Source organism: Monodelphis domestica, chromosome 8 (genome assembly GCF_027887165.1).
Source record: "Monodelphis domestica isolate mMonDom1 chromosome 8, mMonDom1.pri, whole genome shotgun sequence".
In the NCBI taxonomy this organism is placed as follows: Eukaryota; Metazoa; Chordata; class Mammalia; order Didelphimorphia; family Didelphidae; genus Monodelphis; species Monodelphis domestica.
In genome coordinates this window covers 165293344-165316174 of record NC_077234.1, presented here as the reverse complement: position 1 = coordinate 165316174, position 22831 = coordinate 165293344, and the positions used below count along the sequence as shown (strand labels likewise).

General features: G+C 37.5%; 1 protein-coding gene across 4 annotated transcripts in view; it reads right to left on the bottom strand.

Moving 5' to 3' along the window:
* CLYBL (citramalyl-CoA lyase) overlaps nucleotides 1-22831 on the bottom strand; it is a 347758-nt gene that overhangs the window by 180819 nt on the left and 144108 nt on the right. The window lies entirely within an intron of this gene.

Genomic DNA, 22831 nt, shown 5'->3' with positions numbered 1-22831 from the left:
GACCTTAAGCAAGTTACTCTTCCTTCTCCAACTCAGTTTTCTTATATGCAAAATGAAGATAATAACATGAACACTTACTACCCCCACAGGATGGAATGTAATAAGGACTATGTACCAGTGCTTTGTAAAGCTTAAATCACTATACTATTATTGTTGTTGTTAGTGTGCTTGTTAAAGAAAATCAATTTTCAGTATTAGTGTCTAGTGTATAACTATTATTTATAACAGACATGTGTAACAAGGTATACGTGTAGACATACATTTTAAAAGCAATACAATCCTATGGGGTTTTAAAAATGGTTTTTTCTCTATTTTAATACCAAACTTCCACATAAGTTTTCCAAAGTTATAGGATTTATGTTGTCTCCCTCCCTTCTTCACCTAAATTTGAATTCTTACACCTCTCCTCTCCTGATGTTGACAAGCAATTCAATCTGGGTTATATGTGTATTATTATACAAAACATTTCCATATTATTCATTTTCATAAGTGTGCAATCATATAAAACAAAATCCCAAATCCTATACCCAAATTAACAAGTGATAAATCATATACTTTCATCTGCATTTCTACTCCAACAGTTCTTTCTCTGGAGGTGGATTGCATTCTTTGTCCTAAATCCCTAAGAATTGACCTGGATCAGGGGCAACTGGGTAGCTCAGTGGATTGAGAGCCAGGCCTAGAGACAGAGGTCCTAGGTTCAAATCTGGCCTCAAACACTTCCCAGCTGTGTGACCCTGGACAAGTCACTTAACCCCCATTGCCTAGTCCTTACAACTCTTCTGCCTTGGAGCCAATATGCAGTATTGATTCTAAGATGAATGGTAAGGGTTTTAAAAAAAGCCTATTTTCCCAAGTGGAAAGGGTATAATCAGCTAATTAAACAATGAAGTGACTTGCCCAAGGTCACATATTAAGTGTTTTATAAAGGCTTTTCATGACTCCAAATATTTATAAAGCGTTCATAATATATCAGAAATAATGCTAAGAGGTTGGGGGCAAAGAAAGGTTCTGCCCTCAAAGAGCTCACATTCTAATAGGGGAGAAATCATGAAAACAACTATGAACACAAGATATGCATAATGTGAGTGAAAGGACATCTCAAAGGAGAAGGCACTGGAGTGAGGGTAGGGCAGAAAGAAAATAAGAATTTACATAGCCTCTAACATATGCTAGACACTATGCTAAATATTTTTAAAATCTTATCTTATATGATCCTCACGACAAGCCGGTGAGGTAGGTGCTCTCATCATCTCCATTTTAAAGCTGAGGAAACTGAGGCAAACAGAGGTTGGGTAACTTGTCCAAGTCACAGAGCTTTTAAATATTGTAGTTGTGGGGGGTTGAGATTGGGAAGGGTAGAAAGTATAAACCAGGAAAGGTCTCTTGCAGAAAGCAAGCTTTGAGCTGTAATTTGAAGGAAATCGGGGAAAATAAAAAAAGCAGAAGAGAGCAATGAAAGTACTGCAGGAAAAGGGGAAAGCAAGTCAAAATGCATGGAGTTGGAGGGTGGAAAATTCTATGTGAACACAGAGAGTACACTGTACAAGGGATTGAGGGAAGTATAAAAGGGTAAGAAGACTAGAATCTATCAACAGCCTTACATAGGCTGTCCCCCAAAAGGAGGGTTTTATATTTAATCCCAGAAGAAATAGAGAGCCTCTAGAGTGTAACTGGATGTGTGAGGGAGTGATGTGAACAGATTTATGTTCTGGGGAAATCAATTTGGCAGCCAAGTAGAGAATGGATTGAAGTAAGAAGGAACTTGAAGGAGGGAAGACCAATCAGACAACTACCACAATAGTCCAGGAAGGAGGGGAAGAGGAGCAGGAGCAGTGTCACAGGAGAGAAAGGCATATGTATGAGAGACGTTCCAAGGGTTGAAATGACAAAGGTTGGAAATGGATTGGATATGTGGGTAAGTGAGAGTGAGGAGCAAGCCTGGGTAACTGTGAGGATGGTGATGCCTTCAATGGCAACAGAGAAACTGGGAAGAAGGGAAAGTTTGAGGGGAACAATAATAAGATCTCTTCTGGACATGATAAGTTTGGTATGTTGGACATCTATTTCAAGATGTCCAGAAGACAGCTGAAGATACGGAACTGGAACTTCCGACAGAGATTGGGGTTGGATGTATAGATTTGGGAATTATCTGCATAGAGATGATAACTGAACTCATGATAGCTGAAGTGATTCCCAAGTGGAGGAAGGACAGTACAAGGTTCAGGACAGAACCTTGGGGAGCATCTACAGTTAGTGGAGGGAACACTGATGAAGATCAAGCAAAGACTGAGAAGAACAGTCAGAGAGTCAGGAGAGAATGATGTCACAAAAACTTAAAAGGAGAAAGTATGCAGGAGGAAAAGGTGATCAATAGATAATCTTCAATACTAAATGTTTCCAAAAGGGGTAGGAGGAGTAACTAGGGGGCCCCTTGGATAGAGAGCCAGTTGTAGAGATGGGAGGCCATGGGTTCAAATGTGATCTCAAATGCTTCCTAGTTGTGTGACCTTGGATAAGTCACTTAACTCCAGTTGTCTAGCTCTTTATCACTCTTCTGTATTGGAAACAGAAACAGAATGTAAGAGGTTTTTTTTGTTTTTTGTTTTTTTTTGTAAACAATGCAGATTACAATATATGTTGAGCATACATTGTTTCCCTTGGAGCGATAGTTGTTAAAAACTTACCACCACACTCCATTTCCTACTACATTATCAACCTAATTTCTTGTTGGTCTCCCTACAAAGATACTGTTACAGTCAAGTAAGTCTTTCATTCCCTCAATCTCTTTTTCTCGGGTTCCTTATATTTCTTCCAAGTTCAGCTCAGGCAGCATCATCTCCATATAGTTTTCCCTATAGTTTTCTTCCCATTTCCCAAGATAGCAGTGTTCTCCCTTTTCCTATATTTCTAGAACTCTTTGCTTAATCTCAGTCCCTATTCCTTCCAACTTTGTATTTCATTCAATCCTGTATATGCTATATCTCTTCTCCCCACCCCACCCCAAGTAGAACATAAGTTTCTTTAGGGCATGGTTCCTTGACTTCAGTAAGCACATAATAAATGTTTAATTGAATTGAATGCCATAATGCATTCTTTTTCTCAGTTTCTAGAATCAGGAGAGTCCTTAGAGACCATTTAATCTAATCCATATCTTTTTGTTTATAGGAAATTGAGGCAAAGAGAAGTTAAGTGATTTGTCTAGAATGGCACAACTAAACTAGTAAGTCTCTGATGCATGATATGAACCCAAATACTCTTGTTCCTGAGATCCCTATTTCCATCTTCCCCTCTCTTTCTCAATGTATATAGATCTCTCCAATCTCTCCCCCAAGTCTTTTATAAAGCCCCCAAATCCTAACTCCATAGGACTTGACTTTGTTCTTTATTTGTGTTCTTAAGACATTTTCACTCACAGGTTCCCTTTCCTTGGCAAGGAAGATACAATCTTAGACAGAACCTGGGTCTTCTCTGGACTTAGGCATGGGAAGTGGAAGCAGTGATCTCATGGTTGACAATATGCCACCATGTGGGTCAGCAGTTTCAAAATCCTCTGATGAATATCTGATGAATGACCAGATTCATAACTAGAGTGGCTAGTAGAATTTTGCCCCATGTCAAGAAGGGAGGATGAGCAAGAGAATTGCTGCACTGAAGAACTTTCCTCATGAGCAGATGCCTTCCCATCAACCAAGTCCCTGTACCTTGCCTTAAATTCTCCATTGTACTGCACAGTTATGCAGTGAAATGATGGATTCCCCTCAACCTCACTCTCTCAACCCTGTTCCTCTGGTTTTTTGACCAAGAAAACATATTCCAAATTGCAGTTTTTGGTAGTAAACCAAAGAAAACTGCTCAAAGGAGAATTTTTGGAATAACATTTGTTGGTACCTTTGTGATTCCCTGCATTTGAGCTCTTCTGTCCTGGAAAGAACCATCAAATAGCTTAGCCACTTGATGATTCGGGCCACTCATCCTCCTACAAAACTTAATGCCATGATTGGAACACAGTGGAAGCTTTATAAATGTAAAGTGCTGGTCAGATATTGCTTAGAAGCTAAGCCTTAAGATTCCTATCAAATATGATATACCAGAAATGAAGTAAAAATTTAGTCTCCTCCAAATCAACTTAGGAGAACTCGTGCGCTGTTACTTCCTACAATACAAGACACATTTGACGGCAGTAGGGAACAGACAAGGGTAACATCAGGGAGGCTGTTAGATAGGAATTTAGTTTCTTCTTTTTTGACATTTCTTTCATGCCCTTTTCATTTTCCTGGTAGAAAGGAGCTTTGTCTCCCCCCAGAGAGTGGGGCTGGGCATTTGCTTTTTTTTTTTTTTTACAAATCAAATCTGCTTCCAAGGAAAGAAAGGTGTCTTCTTGGATACTTGCTGCCCCTGATTTAATTCCTCTGTTCTCTACTGCATCATAACCATTGTTTTTAGGTTGACTATTTCAGATATGAAATTAAAAAATACTTGCTCCTTGGAAGGAAAGCTATGGCAAATATGAACAATTTACTAAAAATCAGAGATAACACCTTGCTGACAAAGGTCCATATAGTCAATGCTATGGTTTTTCTAGTAGCAACATATGACTGTAAGAGTCAGACTTTGCTAAATGTCACAGAATTGATGCTTTTGAATTATGTTGCTGGAGAAGACTTTTGAGAATCCCTTGGACTGCAAGGAGATCAAATCAATCAATACTTAAAGAAATTAAATCAGGCTATTCACTGGAAGGTCTAATACTGAAGCTGAAACTTAAAATACTTTGGCCACAGGATGAGAAGACAGGATTTATTAGAAATGGTCTTGATGTTAGAAAAGGTTGAAAGCAAAAGGAAAAGTGGGCAGGAGACAATGAGATGGATAATGTCATGGAAACAACAACGTGAACTTGGACACTTTTTTTCATCAATAAAATTCCCATAGCTTAGTGCTTTTATTTCTTTTTAAAATATTTATTATTTTTTAACTTTATTTAGTCAATTTAGAACATTATTCCTTGGTTACAATTAGACATATATTTTGAGATGTTGTGGAGGATAAAAGGGACTGGCAACCTACGGTCTACAGGGTCATAAAGAGTCAGATATTATTGAACAACAAAAATCTCAGGGAGAAGAAAAGCCTAACTGTTGATTTTAAGAACTGGCCAGGGATCTCAGCATGAGATCAAGGGCAGGGATATGCTACTCTAGGAGATTTTAAATATATATATACACTTGAGTTTGAAGGCAAGTCTGTAACTAGGAGATTTAGCCCATTTATCTTCTAGACTTGTTATATACTACTTTCCTTCACTCACTCTATAGTACAACTAAACCAGCCTTCTTTTTATTCTCATACAAGAAAATCCATCTCTTCCATGCCTTTATATGAACTATTTCTCATGCCTAAAATGCATTCTCTCCTCATCTTTGCTTCTTAGCATTCCTAGTTTCCCTTCAAACTCAGCTCAAACCACAAGAAGCCCTTATCAATCCAATCCATATTTTCCTATGTTAAAGCATATAAAAAATCTACAAAATAAAATGAGGTTATTGACAAACTTTTTGAATATGCTTATGAATGTTTTTGATATGTACATACTGTCTTCTTCAAAGGAATTATGGTCCCTGAGAAAAGGAACTATTTCATTTCTATATAAATACTCCCAGCACCTAGTCCTTGGTACTTACTATTAACTTAATAAATGGTTTGTTAATTGACTCCATAAAGAAAGATGATAGGTAAGAAGTCAGAGTCAGACAAAGTCTAAGAATGATAAGACTGTCCACTTAGCTGCCAAAGAATTGCTACTCAATGAATAGCTATTCAATTAACTCAAGTCACCAGGCCCAGATGAACCACATATCATGTTATTCAAAGAACTGTGAAAGATAATTATTGTGAGTGTTGAATCTTTTAAAAAATTAAGAAAATAAGGGAAAGTGTCATAGTACTTAAGAAAGAAAAATGTGTGATTTTCATTTTAAAAAAATAAAAAAGGAAGAGGGTGGAGTCTATAAAGGTTAGTGCGTTTAATTTAATTCCTAGTAAAATTTCTAGAGTAGGGGTTCATTAAAGAAAGTAGGAGACTAAGTGTGTGGAATTTTACATATGCTATCAGGCATAGTAGAAATGTTGGTTATTTTTTTTCTGAACAGTTTTTCTTGTTATCTCTTTGTTGTAAGGTATAACTTTTTTTCCAGTCCTCTCTTTTTAGGGGAGAGGAAACTTATATAACTAAAAAATGACTGTTAAAAAATAGAAGGCACTTATAAAATAAAGATTTAACAAATCTGATCTCAGACATTTCCTAGCTCTGCGACCTCTAGGCAAGTCATTTGAACTCAATTGCCTATTTCTTATCACTCTTCTGTCTTAGAACCAATATTTAGCATCAGTTCTAAGAAAGTAGGTAAGGGTTTTTTAAGAAATAAAGATTTATATGAAATAAATAAAAAAAATCAAAGGCAATAGGTGAATACATCAAAGTTGCTTTGTTATAAGGGGCTGATGCCATGCTAACCTTTTTTGAAAGGGTTATTAGACAGATAGATCAGGGGAATGTCATGAACACTTTAAGCTGGCTTTCAGCAAAATATTCAATAGTGTCTCTTCCTGACCCTGTACACAAGAAGGAAAGTTGTGGTTAAGATGATTTTATAATAAGGTAGATTTTGAAAAGGCCAAAGGACAAGATTCAAAGTATAGTCATTAACAAGATAATTTTAATTAGAGGAAGGTTATTCACAGAGTAACCTAGGACAGAGTTGTCAAACTTGAGGTGCAAAACTTCTGACCATCTAGCAAGATTAAAATATAATTGGAAAATAGTCAATAAAATAAAATTTAAAATACAACATAATATAGTGCTAATTTTTGGTTTTCAACATCAATATATAGCCCTGCAGGTATCCATTTCTATTGGACACTAGTGACCTAGGGATCTAGACATGGGATCAAAGGAATAGGTTGCAAAGGAATTTTGCACAAGGGAGGCATGGATGAAGAAAGGTCTTCACCAAGTATATTAATGCCCAGAGAAGAGGACAGGTATCCTTTCCATAACTTTGCACTATTAAACATTGCTATCATTTATTTAGATGAAGGTATACACCTAGTATGTTTGTCAAATAGAATTTGGAGATGACATAAAGGTAGGAGCATTAACATAGTTAATATTTTTTTATCCTTAGCAGTTAACACAGTACCCAGCAAAACAGTAAGTGCATAATCAATATAATTTCCTATTCGTTCATTCCTATACCAATTTTTAAAAATTCAAAGTTATTTTATTTTCCCACTTATATTTAATAACAATTTTCAACCTATGGTTTCTGAAATTTTAAGATCCAAATTGTCTTCCTCCTCTCAGAGATTATACCAATCAATTTAATAAAGGGAGATTTAGCCCCAAGAATATAAAATTCAAGAGGGACAAGATAGCTATTTTAAGTATCTCAAGATCTATCATGGGGTAGAAGGATTAGACCTGTTCTGCTTGGCCCAGAGAGCTGGTATAATATGGATGGAAAGACTATGGCTTTAAGTAAGGAAATACTTCCTCCTGATTGGAGCAATAGCGAAGTGCAAGACCTCATTGGAGGTTTGCAAATGGAGGTTATATGACCATTTTGGGGAATCCTTTCCAGTTCAGATATTTTTTGTGATTCAAAGCCTATGAAAAAGCACGAATAGAGTAGGTAGTTGGTGGAAAGGCCAAATAGCAGGTGGTTGAGCTAAAAAAAAAGGCTGAGTAACAGTTAAGATGAACCCAGTCATGAAAAGGATTGGGTTGGAGGGAGAGGGAAGCTCTGAGCTAAGCATCACTCTCTGTTCCTTCCCCAACCTCCGGCTGTTTAAAAATCTGTTCTATGTGTCATTTGTGTACAGCCCTCAACACTTGGTTTGAATACAATTGCAGTAGGTGGCAAGAAATAACTTATTTTATTTTATCTTACATATTTGAAGTTAGGGCCTCTTAGTATTCAGCATGTAAATTTATTCAAACAATATGTAAAACAAGGTTTTGGGATTATCTGGAGGAAAAAATATCTGGTAGCCTTATGGTGGGTCCTCTCTATTGGGGATCTTTTCTGTGGTTTAGATGCCTTCTGTCAGGCCATGGGTCCTGTCAGCTGGAAGGGGACCTTTCCTCCTGGCATTTGCCTGCATCCGCATCCTTCCCTTCCTCCTCTCTTGCCTTCCTCAGCTCACCCCATTGGCAGCTACCTTCAATGAAATAGCTCTATCTCACTCAGTATCGGATTTTGCTATAATGAAAATTCCTGTCAAATGAGTAATTTTTTGTTTACTGAGAATACCTACACTCGGAGCTAGGAAGTTGTAACGGTCAGCTACAGTCCAACTCTTTCCTTTTACAAATAGGGAAACTAAAAGCCTAGGAAGTAAAGGGATTCTGAGGCAGTGGAATTCAAACCCAGGGCCTAAATGAAGTCCAGGACCTCTACATGGAAGGCTCTTTCCACCACTTTCCTTGGCATCTCAGGCTTATCCATGAGACCCTGGATAGAATAAAATCACAACCAATAATGTAGGAGACCCCTTAAAATAACTTTTAGATAAGACATTAAGATAAACTAATAACAATAATATTTAACTGGATTTAATGGATTGTGCCTTTATTTTTAACCTTTCTGTTCCAAAGCTAATTAACTGATGATTAGGGGCTGTGAGTCCATCAAAACAGGATTTTTGTTTTTGAGCCCAAGAAAGGATTGAGAATTGTAGTTTGCTAAGCTTAGATTTAGGAAGGGGTGTGCTGGAACCAGCTCACATCGGAGAGTTCATTGTTAAGTTTTCCATGTGAAGATCTACTCCTTGGAAATTGGCAGATGCTAAACATCAGGTCTTGAGTTATTGTGTTGATTGTCTAATCTCAAGAAAATAAAGACGAAAATGCTAATGATGCAATTCAAGTTCAAAGTGTGTCCTGAATACATTTTTTGGAGAGCCAGTTGTTAAACTTTATTAATACACCTCCTGGATTTAGGTTTAATGGTGCCTTGGGACCTCGACTAGTTCCCTGGTGTATGGAGCTGGCTGGATTCTCCAGCTGCTTTACATTAGGACATAAATATTATGGAAGGTCTGTGATGAGAAACCATAAAGAGACCTTGGTGGGTGACAGTGTTAATGAAGAGAAGGCACCCGGGACCCAAAGCCTCGTGGCATCTGACTCCCTTTCCAAGCTCTCCTATCCCACCTAGAGAAAGCACCTTTGCCTGAAAATGCTAAAATACTAGAAGCAGAGGTCTGTCCTGAGTTCAGCAAGGGCTCTTTAGCTCTAGAGGGGCTGGAGAGAGAGAGAGAGACAGACAGACAGAGACAGAGACAGAGAGACAGACAGAGAGAGAGAGAGTGAGTGTGTGTGTGTGTGTGTGTGTGTGTGTGTGTGTGTGTATGTGTGTCTTCTGCCTGTTCTTGGGCCAGCCTCTCTGAATAAGAGCTCCAGAAAGTTCAACCACATTAATCGCTCAGCACCAGCCCTGAATGCTGCCCATGGACTTCTCTGGCTCCACTTCCGACCCTCAGCCTGAGGGTCATACCTTCCTGCACTTTGGGGCTGCCTGGCTTCATGTCAGCCAATCTTGCCTACCTGACGATGATCTTATAGTGTTTAGTCCATCAAAACATGAATTGGAGACCTTAAAACTATATCACCTTTTGGAATCCAGAACTGTCAGAACAAATAAGCTTTGTCCCAGGACCAAAAACATGCCCCCAGGTGGGAGATTTAAAGGCAGTTAACAAAATACTGTATGTTTTTTATGATGGAGGCAGGAACAGGCTCTAATGAGAAGGAAAGAGGAGCGTGTTGGTAAATGCTCAACATCCAGCTCTCCCCCCCCAAAAAATGTAGGGCACTTTTAAAAATGATTTTTTCTTTGTTATTATTTTAATTTTTTTTATTCCAGTAACATATCTACACAGGTTTTTCAAGATTACATGATTCATGTTGTCTCCCTCCCCTGTCCTGTAGCTGACAAGCAATTCCACTGAGTTTTACATGTATTATCACTCAGAGCCTATCATATTTGTAATAGAGTAATCTTTTAAAACCCAAACCCCAAATCATATAGGCAAATAAACAAGTGACAAATCACATGCTTTCTTCTGCATTTCTACTCCAATAGTTCTCTTTCTAGATATGCGTAAGCATTCTTTTAATACGTGCAGGACACATTTTTAAGCTTAATCTGCATTATTGAGATTTTCTCCAGACACCATTTCAGAAGAGGGATCCAGCCCCTGACCACAGCTAAAGGGTTTAAGCCTTTCTGGGAATGCTTTTGTATCCCTGGAATTTTTCTTTCCCTCAAAGCTTTTCTATCCCATGGTAGTTAAAATTGGGGTCGGGGGGCGGTGAACTTAGAAGGATTGAAGGGGCTTCTTCCTACTTACTTGCTGAATAATCTAAGTCACAAATCCAGAGATGGATATCTGTAATTTGTTTTCTACTACTACCTGTCTAATTTAATGTATTAAAAAACATGCTATGAAAACATCCATGGGTTTTGCCAGCTTTCCAGAGGCCATGACCAAAAAAATTTATTAAATTCTAATCTAATACAATATTTTGAGTTTTGACAATGTTGGCTTCAGACTCTCCTTTAGCTCTTCTGAAAAGCATCTGTCAAAGTGTTGTAAGGAATTAGCAATTAGTAATTAACTTGGATGTCAAATGTGAAGAAATAGTTGACTTTCACACCTAGTTATCAAGAATAGTCTGCTTCAAGAGGAAGCTACCAAATAGACTAATTTGTGGGAGAAAAGGGGTGGGGGTTGTAAGGCTATTTACTTCTCAGTGGTCTCATGGTAGCTTAATGAAGGATTTCTGTTTTCTCCCCAAAATGAAGGTATCTTTCTTGCTGCTTACTTTAGCCACAATTTTTGGTGCATGCCCCATCATACAAAACCCAGGTATGAAAAAGTCCTAGTTGCTGCTATGTTGGTCCAACTTGATTGTGTGTGGAAGGCCATCTGCGGAGTTTTGCTGTATGCAACATCTCTACGACTTATTGCTCCACCTCTGGTGACCACTCATCTTTCTGAACAAGGCTATACTCCCGCTAAATCAAGAAGGCTAAAGAGCTCTAGATCGCACTCAGGTGTCTGGCAATTATGTTGGGAAGGAGAAAGGAGATGTGGTATTATGCAAATAATAATGATCATAGCCTATGGATATATGTAAAGCAGCATGGAATAGAGATAAACAGATGAATGGATAACTAGATGATAGACAAGATAAATGGATGAGATAGATGAAGATAAATGGATGAGATAGATGAAGATAAATAGATGAGATAGATGAATAGAGTAGATCATAGAGAAATAAGATAGATGGCTAATGGTACAGATAGAAAGATGAGATAAATTGGACAGATGACAGATAAGATAATCAATAGAGAAGGCAGATGGGATGAGATAGATGGATAAGATGGATGGAAATAAAGAGGATATATTAGTAGATAGATACATAAATGAGATGGATGGAGATAGATGAATAGACAGGCTGGATGGATGGAGAGAGAAGATAGATTGTTAGATAGAGATATAGCTAGAGAAATAATATAAAATGAATAAATAAGATGGATGGATAGAGAAGATAGATGAAATGGATGGAGATAGGCAAATGAAATAGATTGATGGACAGATGGCTTGACAGACAAGACAGACAGAGATATTTAGATCATTTAGTAAACATTATTACTATGTGTCAAACTTTGCATTAAGTGCTAGGGATATAATACAAGCAAACTAGATAGTCTTATGCCCCTCACAGAATCTCTGTTCCAAAAGGAAGACAATCAGTAAAGAGATGAAAGAGGGTAGAGGAAAGTAAGCAATGCTGACAGGGAGGAAGTGAAGTCCAAAAAGAAAGTTAAATTTCCTGCAGTAGTGACTAGAGAGTTGACCTCAAAGTCAGGTAGACCTGGATTCAAGGCCTCTAAGATATTCTAGCTATGTGATTCTAGGCAAATCATTTAACCTCTCAGGGTCCTAGAGATCAGTGCTACAAAAACTGAAATGGAAATGGGGGCCACTGTATATAAGGATCCCTGAAGACCATATATTAACTTAGTTGAAAAATATAATAGTATCCATTCATTTGTCTAATGAAGACTTAATTGATTATCTGATTGCCGTGTAATTTGGTTATCAATTTAATATTTATTTCATATCTATTTATTTTGTTGAATATTTCCCAGTTTCAGGCTATACTCAGAAATGTTTGGGGTCTTGTTTGATACCTCTAATTTAGACAACTCTCAATGATCATAAAATGTAGAGAAGATACCAACTTTCACTGATGAGAGAATTTCACATGGGAGCTCCCTACATATTATATATCACACATATATACACACACATACATCATAGAATAGTAGATTAGTGGACAGAGTGCTAGATCTGGAATGCAATAGACCTAGGTTCAAATTCTGCTTCAGACACTTACTAGTTGTGTGATCCCTAGTTGATGGCATCTAAGATCCCTACCAACTCTAAATCTATGATCCTTTGGATTCTCTAACTATAAAAGGAAATGTGTGGTATCATAAATCATTTGATTTGGACTCAGGAACACTTAAGTTTCTTGTGTGAGCAAGGGAAGCGCTTACTTCAATGTCATCATGGATTCCTAGATATTAAAATATTAATATAAAATATTAGAATTTAATCACATTTTTCACTTTAATCACATTTAATCACTTACCATATTCTTCAGTCTCCTGATTTTTTCCCTAAAATCAGTTCTGGCAACTTTCTGAACAAATTTTATTATCTTCAAAATACTCTTAGGAATGATTGTCCCCAGGCAAAATTATTATTATTATTATTATTATTAGATAGTTATACAGCTTAAGATACTTGCACTGCTTAATTGCAAATGGAATTCCCATAACAAATTGCTTTTCACCAAATCTTAAACCCTGGTATTAATAGTGGAAGGCTTAAAATTACATTATTATGTAAAAAATAACAGAAAAGACTAATGTAACATTAGATACTGTAAAGGGGACCCCTTCCTCCCAGGGTTGTGAACCTTCTTCTTGACCAGCCCATCCCATTAGCGTGGCTGGAACGCTTCTAACCGAGGTCACAGGATAAGAGCCCATAGAACATGAACCGGAACTAATGGTTACAGGTCCGGGGCAGAGACACTTTGATTGGTTCCTGAGATGTGCTAGAGGGACAGGAAGTGACGTGTAGAAAAGGGCTATAAAAGGTGAGACCATAGAGGAGATTGAGGGCTTTTGGCGTGAGTTTGCTGGGATTGTTTCTTCTACTCCATTTGGCATTGGTGGCTCAGGCAGAAGACATCTTTGTGGGCTGGTAAGACTCTTGCTCCAAAGAAATTACCAGATTTCCATGTGGAGATCAAAACCTTGTCAGGGAGTAAGCTGAAATTCTGTGGATCAGACTAAAGTGGTAGGCTAGGAAATAAATTTCCTACTTCCTTCCTTCCTAATGATCTACTTTAATTTAGTCCATATAATCGGTTGCCTTTTCTAAATTTTGGAGAGCTAGTTCCTTTTTACTCCTATTTGAATAGTGATATTTCAGTTACTATGGTAACTGAGTCACAACCAGTAAAGGTGGAGTTTTCCATGACTACAAGAGCAATGGATGAGTTCCGTGTTTTCTCACTGGCCAAGCAGTATCTTTTATGACAGCTACATGTGGTAATCCATCTATGTTCAGCTCAAATTCTTTCTTGAAGCAAGTATGGCAATACTTCAACTAACATCAACAATTGGAGTTCAAAAATAAAGACACTTTTGCAATAAAAATAGAATTTCAAGTTAGATACACACTGGTGGGGGGCAGTAGGTTCACCTCTGAGGAGGGATGGAGGAAGAGAAAGTATAGATTTAGAGTCAATCTGAAGACAAGGCACTGGCTTTCAGGTACACCATGAAGGGGTTCACATAAGGAAGCCGCTTTCTTCTTGATTTTCCAGTTTCCCTTGACAATGATTTGCCATGTGAAACCTTGCCTTGGGCAATGGAAATTTATTCTAATCATGCAAAATTGAGAATATCATCTTATTTTTTAGGACCTCTCAACTTTTCTCCTTTACCTTTCCTTATTCCCTTTAGAGGTTTCACATGGCAATGAGTGGAAACTGGAAAATTGGTGGTAACATGGTGGCTTGTAGCAAGTTGGTTCAAATGTCAAAAATTGAGGAAGAGTATCTTTCTATAATGAATGACAAGCAGGTAATACAAAGAAATCTAAAACACAGGCTCTGCCTTCAAGGAATCTTAACAACCTAGTACTGCCAAGCTAATTTTGTAGTTATTACTATGGATGCTTTATTATACTGTTTGGGAAATTTATTAATTATTATACTGTTTAGGTCTAACTAGACATTGTTTGAACCTAGAATGTCATCCTGACAAAAGTATCTCTCCAGGAATGATGGAAATGGATACAAGAAATTGGGGGGTTCTCCCAGGTCCTAGATTGATCAAAAATATTTTTTTTGGTTCTTCACACCCAAGTCTCATTTGGGGTCCACTCAAGCTTGTGTGTTGGCTTCCCTCTAATTTTGTTGAATTTTCCATTCACTCTTACGTATCTCAATCTACTTTGCTTTCAAGTTGTCCTCTTGGAAAAATTCCTTAACTGTTTACTTAGCTGCTTATAGTTTGTGGCAGATTTCCTTTTATACATCTTATACGATGTAAACCTTCTAGAATCTGAACTAGAGGGAGCCACACCTCCTTCCTGGCTTGTTCTTCTCTACCAAATTAAACTAATACATTTCCTTCTAAAACTATTTCAGATTTTAAGGTTTGTTCTTGTGAATAGCATTATTGAAGGTAATAACAGAAACTCAGAGGTAGAAGTTTACTTGTCAACTTGTACCAGAGAAGAATTCCCTCTTCAATGCCCATCAATTGGGGAATGTGATAAACAAATGGAGTGGTGCACGATGTAATGGAATATTATTGCACTGTAAAAAATAATCAATATAAAGAATTTAGATCAGCACATAAAGACATAAGCACTGATAATGTAAGCAGAAACAAGACAACTATGCACACAATCACTACAACTACAAAAATGTAAAGAGCAACACCCACAAAGCTGAAACTGAACCCTCTTGTTATAACAATGCAGCTTGGCACAGGAGAGAAATGAGAAAATGCTCTTCCCTCTCTTCTTTGCTAAGATGGGGTACCATGAGTGTGTTACATTGTCTATAGGGCTTAGCTAACATACTTCTTGATTTTGTGAACAGCACTCATTTTCTTACTATTTTTTATTCTTTGGTTACAAGGGATGTTTTCTAGTGTGTCGAGGGAGTTTCATCCCCTCTCCCTTCTGGATTGCTGACCCAGTTCATCCCATTTTTGTATGTCGGCGCTGCATCCATGAACATAGATAAAAAGGTGTGGGGGATCCCACCTGCCTCTACTTCCCTGAATGCGGCAGGAGAGGCAGACTGAGAATCCTGCAGGATGAGCTACATGTGTTCAGACTTAGAGTAAAAAAGAGACTATAAATCTATACCTATCTGCTTTTTCTATTTCAAGTGATTATTAATAAACTTAATAGAAAATAAGAATTTGGAGAATTAATTTAGATCTAACACTAGGGATGGAGAGTAGAGGGACACATTTGGAAATAAAGGTTATAGAAAAAGAAAAGAAATTAATAACATTTCAAAAAGAATCCCCTCTACCACAAGCACTGAAAGATCTTCAGAGAAACCACTGCCTTTCAAAGAGGTCTGTTACACTTGTGGATTAAGAAGTCTTTCTACTTTAAATAGGACTTTTTGCAACTGTTTTCCACTGCTATCAATTCTTCTTTCTGAGGCCAAGCAACACAAATATATATGCTCACTTCCTAAAGACAATACACATTTCCCCTCAGCCAGTCATTTGTCAAGCTATTAAGCATTTACTCTGTCCCAAGCACTGTTCTAAGTGCTACGGATATAAAGAAATGAAAAAAACAAAAAAACAGTGTTTTCCCTCAAGGAGCTCACAGTCTAGTGGAGGAGACAATATGAAAACAACCATGTACAAATGAGATAGATACAGGGTAACCTGGAGAGTCTCATAGGGAAGACATCAAGATTATGTCTTAATTAGAGAAATGAGTAAAAAATATAAGAACACAAGTCAATGCTTAATTGATAAATGGTCAGAGGTTATGAATAGGCATTTTTCAGATGAAGTAAACAGGGCTATCTCTAATTGGGTGAAAAAAAATACTCTAAATCACTATTAATTGGAGAAAAACAAATTAAAACAACTCTGAAGTACCACCCTATCAGTCTGGCTATCATGATAGAAAAAGAGAATAATAAAAGTTGAAGGGGACATAGGAAAATTAAGATACTAATGCATTGTTGGGGGAATTGTAAACTGATTCAACAGAGCAGTTTGGAACCATGCCCAAAGGGTTATAAAACCATACATACCCTTTGGCCCAGCAATACTATTACTATATCTCTATCCCAAAGAGATAAAAAGCAAATAGGAAAAGGACTTAGATGTACAAAAATAATTATAACAGCTCTTTCTGTGGTGGCAAAGAAGTGGAAAATGAGGAGATGCCCATTGATTGAGGAATGGTTGAACAAGTTGTAGTATATTTCTATGATGAAATACTATTGTGCTAAAGAAAAAGACAAGCAGAATGATTCCAGAAAAATCTGGAAAGACTTATATGAGTTGATGCAAGTGAAGTGGGCAGAACCAGGAGAGTACTATACACAGTAATAGTAATACTATATGATGAACTGTAAATGCCCTAGCTATTCTCACCAATACAATGATCCAAGACAACAGCAAAGGACTCATAATGAAAAATGCCATCTGCTTCCAGAGGGAAAAAACTGATAGAGTCTGAATGCAGACCAAAGCATACTATATTTCATTTTATTTTTTGTCCCAATGTTCTCCACAAAAGGACTAATTAAAAAAGAAACATGATTGCACATGTAAAATCTATGTCAGATTGCTTAACTTCTCAGTAAAGGGAGAGATGAGGGAGGGAGAAAATTGGGGACTGAAAATTAAAAATAAAGATTGTGAAAATTGTTTCTACATGTAATTGGGGAAAATATAAAACATCAAAAAATAAACATGTTGGGCAGGAAAAAATTTTAAACAAACATTTATTAAGTATCAAAAGAAAAAAGATTAAGTCTTAATGAGAAGTCTTTTCACAGAAGTTGGGGCTTTAGCTGGTGATTAAAGGAGACAGAGAAGCCAGGATTCAGAGATGAGAAGAAAGAGAATTCCAGGCAAGGAAATCTTCTCATCATTAGGCAAAACACTACTCCTCTCTTCAGCCATTTCTTAAATGGCATGGTCTCAATGTCCCTTAACCATCCTGGTCCCCTACGTAATATACAGTGGGGCTGCCATATCCTCAGTTCTGGTTACTATGCCCCTCTAAATTCAACCTCATGCATTAGCTTTCTGTGTCACATATTTAATTCATATTTATCTTGTGGGTCACTAAAGCCAAGACTGCTGAATTTATTTAACCATGGCTCCCCCATCTCATTCTTGTAAAGTTAAAAAAAAAATACAAGTATGACTTTAGATTTAGTCTTATTACATTTAAATATTTCATATTCAGCTCAGTAGTCTAGCCTTTTGAGAACTTGCTTAATCTTGGCTTTATGATCCAATGTGTTAGCTATGCCTTTCCGTTTTGTTTGTCTAATATAAATTTGATAACATGTCATTTATATTTGTCTCCAAATCAAGGATAAAAAAATGATAAGAAGCAAAGAACCAAGGCCAGACCCCAAGGGCACTAAACTGGACCCCTCCTTCCAAGTTGACATTAAAACAGTAACAGACTGTCTAATTAAAATTTTCTCTAGATAGATGTGACACTTTGGTGGCTTAGTTTTAGTGACAGAGAACATTACCATCACTGGAAGGAAGAATATGGCGACTCTTAATAGCACTTAATCAACAGGAGGATGAAACCAACATGTACTTTCCATGCCAAAGTCCTTATAAATAAATTTATGGCTGCAAACACTTAAAATACAGCCATGAAATATGGCCAGTCATTTCAACCCATGGTAAATCTGGGGGTATTCCAGAAACTTCTTTAAAGGAAAAACTGAAGAATGAACAAAGGGAAGGGAATGCAATAAGCATTTATAGCATCTTCTATGTACTAGGCACTGTGCTAAGAATTCAACAAATAGTATCTCATCTAATCTTCACAACAAGCCTGATTGGTAGATGCTGTTATTAGCCCCATTTTATAGTTGAATGAATAGAGACAGAGGTTAAGTGACCTGACTAGGGTCACACAGCTAATAACTATTTGCAGTTGGATTTGAACTGAGGTTCTCCCTGACCCCAGGTCCAGTTTTCTATCCACTATACTACCTAGTTGCCTCAATGGTGTAATGACTATAGCAAGCATATAGCAGAAATAGTAAAGCTTGAATTAACTTAGTGATGGGCATCCCTGGTACTGAGCAAAGAACACTGGCTTTATAGAGTCATTTCTTTGATCAAACTCCTACCTCTAATACTTACTACCTATATGACCTATGCAAGTCACTTAATTCAATTTCCTCTTATATAAAATGAGGGACCAGACGACCTCAAAGATTTTGACCTGCTCTGAAACCATTATCCTAAGAATTAAGTCCAGGTAAAAGATGGAGGTCAAGATGAGGAAACTGGAAAGGATGAAAAGAAGCCCTGGATGGAAAGTAAAAAAAATGGGTGATCAATCAGTCAAAGAGGGAAAAGCAAAGAGGGTAAAAGGAGTAGGAGGGTCACCAGCAGAAAAGAGGGAAAAGGATGAAGAGGGAGGAAAGGAACAGCTAAAGGAGAGAGTATGAGGGTAATAAAGGAGGGTGAGAAGGTGGAAAAAGAAAACTGGGGGAGGGGAAAGAAGAGGAGAAAGGAATCTTTTTTCTACAAAGCTCCTTGTTTTGTGTTGAAGTGGGAATGATAATAGAACATGTGGCTGCTAGTGGGTATTCTGCTTAATCCCACTTTCCTGCTGGACATTTGGTGGGAGAAGGAGGAGGAGCAGAGGTTTATCTGAAGACTGGAGGGATTTTTTTTCTTCCTAGTGTGACACTAAGGTCAATAGGGAAACCTGCACTCCTTCACTGAACACATATGAGAAGACAATGTGATTAGCATCTATTCTGTTTCTCAGATGGCTTCTACCAATGGCTCTTGCAGACACAAAGAAACCAAAGAATGCTGTCCATTAATAGTTAACTGTAATGTGGCTGAGAAATAGTTCTAAGATGACTTGCTTTCCCCTATCTTCCTAGAAAGAATTGATTGATATTAAAGGGTAACCTCAGATTACCAAGTAATCATAAGATGTTAGGCACATTTTTCTGGAGCCATTGGCAAATATACTAAACCCCCAAATAACAAGATAAATTGACTCTTGCCTCTACAGACCCTTTTTATGTTATTAGAACTTGAAACTCGGAGTGCAACAGATGATACGTCATATATTTTCAGGAGGGACTATACACTGATACCTTCACAGCAGATTTAGAAAGTAAAATTAAGGGATAATAACCTCAAAGAACAAATTTCTCTATAGAATTCTTACAAAGGAAGATCTAATTCAAAATCCAAAAGGTTATATATGTGTGATATGTATGTGGTATGTACGTATAAGGGGATTAGTAGTATTACAAATGAACTTAATGTGGGAACAAAAATGAGCAGAGGAATGCTAGCAATGTCCACTCGACCTCTTTGAGGATTCCATCAGTATTGCTTCTCTCTAATATAACACTTTTAAACTCAGCTGATCATTCATTGAATTGTTCATAGACTTAGAAGTGACTGTGCATATGTCTGAACTAGGAGGATCAATGCTCCTTTAGCTTCCTAACAGGTCATGAAAGAAGAATGTCAACTCGACAGATGTGGCCAGAGATTCTCTTACATAGCTCCTCCCGAATTTGCTGGGAAAATTCTAAATATATTAAATTAATATAGCTCATGAGTGGGTATCTTTATTTCAAGTAATAACTCTGCATATTTCTCCCTCCCAAAAAAAGCTCTAAAACTTTTAGTTGTCCCTATATTTTAGTTTGTCTGGATAGCTAATGTGAAATGATGTGGATTAATGGTACATCCTTTTTTTCCTGGGATCCCATAAAATTCCTCTAAACTAGAGCAACAACCTTAGCCATCTTGGACCAGAAATTGCACTGCTTGGAATTCTGCAATTTTCTTAGCTGTGATGCACTGGATTATTCAAATTTACGTTTTTGTTTTAATATTGATCTCTCTAGCACTGAATAATTTTTAGAAAAAACACATTCTCAGTCTAATTGCCAGACCCACACCACACACACGAAAGCTGTGAATACAAGCTGTGATCATGAATCACGTGTGTGTGTCTTTGATTGTGTGGAACCTACAATAAGACTAAGATTGTTTTTTTTTCTTTTTCTTAATTATTCATAGCTAAGTGTGATGAAAATGAAAACTAAACATATGGATATGGTCAGGATAATTTTTTTCTAACAAGAAAACTATGCTTTAGGCACTAAATCTTGACAATATCTACTTAATTCTAATAATAAGTTATGGAGATGAAGATTTTTACTTTAATTTTAGAAGTTTGAGTTCGTTCAGTGTTTTAACACAAGACAACACAGTATTTGTTTGTTTTCACCAAGTAGGTGGAAAATCAAATCTCAGAAGTGAAAAACTGTTTCTTTTTCCTTTATTTTCACCTCTAAACAAATTCTTTCATCTCCTGTGCAAATATTAACTTGGTCTTTGCTTAAGAAACATGTCTCATCACATAGTCTAACCTCAATTCTACTGAAAGTAGAAGGAAGTCAGGATATCAAAAGACAAGCTCATCCCATAATTTATTTTGAAAAATCTAGCATTTTGATAAAATTATTCCTCTCTGCGGTTTATTCACTACTTTTTATCCTAGTGTAACCAGACTTTCCATTATCCATGCTAAGGAAGGGATACCTTAAGAATGTAATTATCATTTATATCTGGCTTTTTTTCCCTAGCAGATTGTTCTGTTAGGCAAATAGTTCTTTTTACCAACTGAGGCAGAGTGAGGGTGGCAAGTAGCTTTAAATTTTAAAAGTGCTGAAGGTAATCCTCTCATCCTCAAATGGATAATCTGCAAATGGATGACTGGACTGATGGAAACAACAGAAATACCAGATGAGATCAGGAAGATAAATAGTGACCTGAGTTTCCAGTACTAAGCTAGACAATGAAATATTTTAGTTTCCCGCTTGTTGGCTATGTTTCCCCAATCTACCTCAGTGGCACACTTTGTCGCTTTTCTTTCATTCTTCCCTGTCCTTTTCCAGGTACTCTTTCAGATTATTAGTGGAGATGACAAGGAGAGAGGTTCCTTTTCAGGACCCTGAGATCAGATGACCTCTTCCATCTCTTCCCATCCTGCCATCCTGGGAGTTTTCTAACTAGGCCCATTCAAGATCTGGCCTGGCCCTCTTCACCCTTCTCTTTTTTGCCATGCACTTCCTTTCTGGTTTCACTCATATCTCTTGATAAAGAGTGCCCATAACTAAAAGGCTTGGTGGAACTGGCCGCAGGATTCAGCAGTTTCACACCTTTTCTTTCCTGTTTTTCCTGGTATCCCAAAGCTGACAACTTCCAGGGCAAGTACATGGCAGGATGCTAACTTGTATTCATGGTTTTTCCAGACCAATCCCAGGCTTTCCAGAATGCAGAGGAGCAAAGAATACTGTTTTCTAACCCAGATAACATTGAACCAGGGCTCCAAGAGGGCTTCCCTTTTTAACTGAGGCCCAGAGGAGACCTGTGACCTTTTATCCAAAAAACAAACAAAGCAGCAAACTTTCATCTCCTTCTCTCTCCGGCCTTCCTCTCTTTTGTGAGAAGTAGGGGCTAGAGGAACTGAGGAACCAAGGAGGCCAGGGCTCCCTTGGTCACGATTCCTATGGGGCAGGCGCAGTTGACCTGAAATAGCAACCCCAAGCCACAATACAAGGATAAGGATATTAAATTACAAAACGCCAACATTTGCATAGTAATTCCCGCTAATTAAGAAAGAAAGATAGAAGTTGTTTGTTATAAACACCAGCAGGCCCTGTGCAAACACAACGGAGCCAAACCAAGCCTCGGTCTAATCAGAGCTCCTTCCCAAAGAGTTCCCTCCACTGGTACAGCTGCAGAGTAGGCATTTTATCACACACGCTAATAATCCCAGTTATGGCGCTAACATTTTAATCATTTGTGCTAGGCTTGTTTCTCAAACAATTAGCACTAATGAATGGCCAAAATACCTCAGATCATATATGTCTAATTGCAGTCAAGAGCCGTTCTTGTCTGCATGTACATTTCAATTTACCTCTGGGGATAATGTTTGTTAATTGTATTTCTTTATACAGCAAGTGAAGAAAAAAAAAAGGCCGGCTCAGTCAAAAAGGGACTAAGTGTTCTCTTCTTTCCCTTTGTTCCCACAAGAAGCTAAAGTCACTTCAAGAGGCACTTAATCCCATCATCCATGGTTACAATTGCCTTACTGCATCAATCAAAAAGAATCTGAAGTAAAATGATGTCGCTATATTGTGTAATTAAAAGCAATTCAGGTAGTTATTGCTTGGGGCACTTTACAGATCCCAATACTTAAAATGGCACTGCAGGGGTCCTAAATACTGTAGTGTTTTAAATTTGGTCAGCAACAAAATCTCACCGAGGAAAGAGAGGAATATGCAAAAAAAAAAAAAAGTCTTTTTCCTAGTGCATTTTGTAAGGCAAAAGACCAGGGGAGGGATGGCTAAGTCTGAAGCCTACAAATCGCA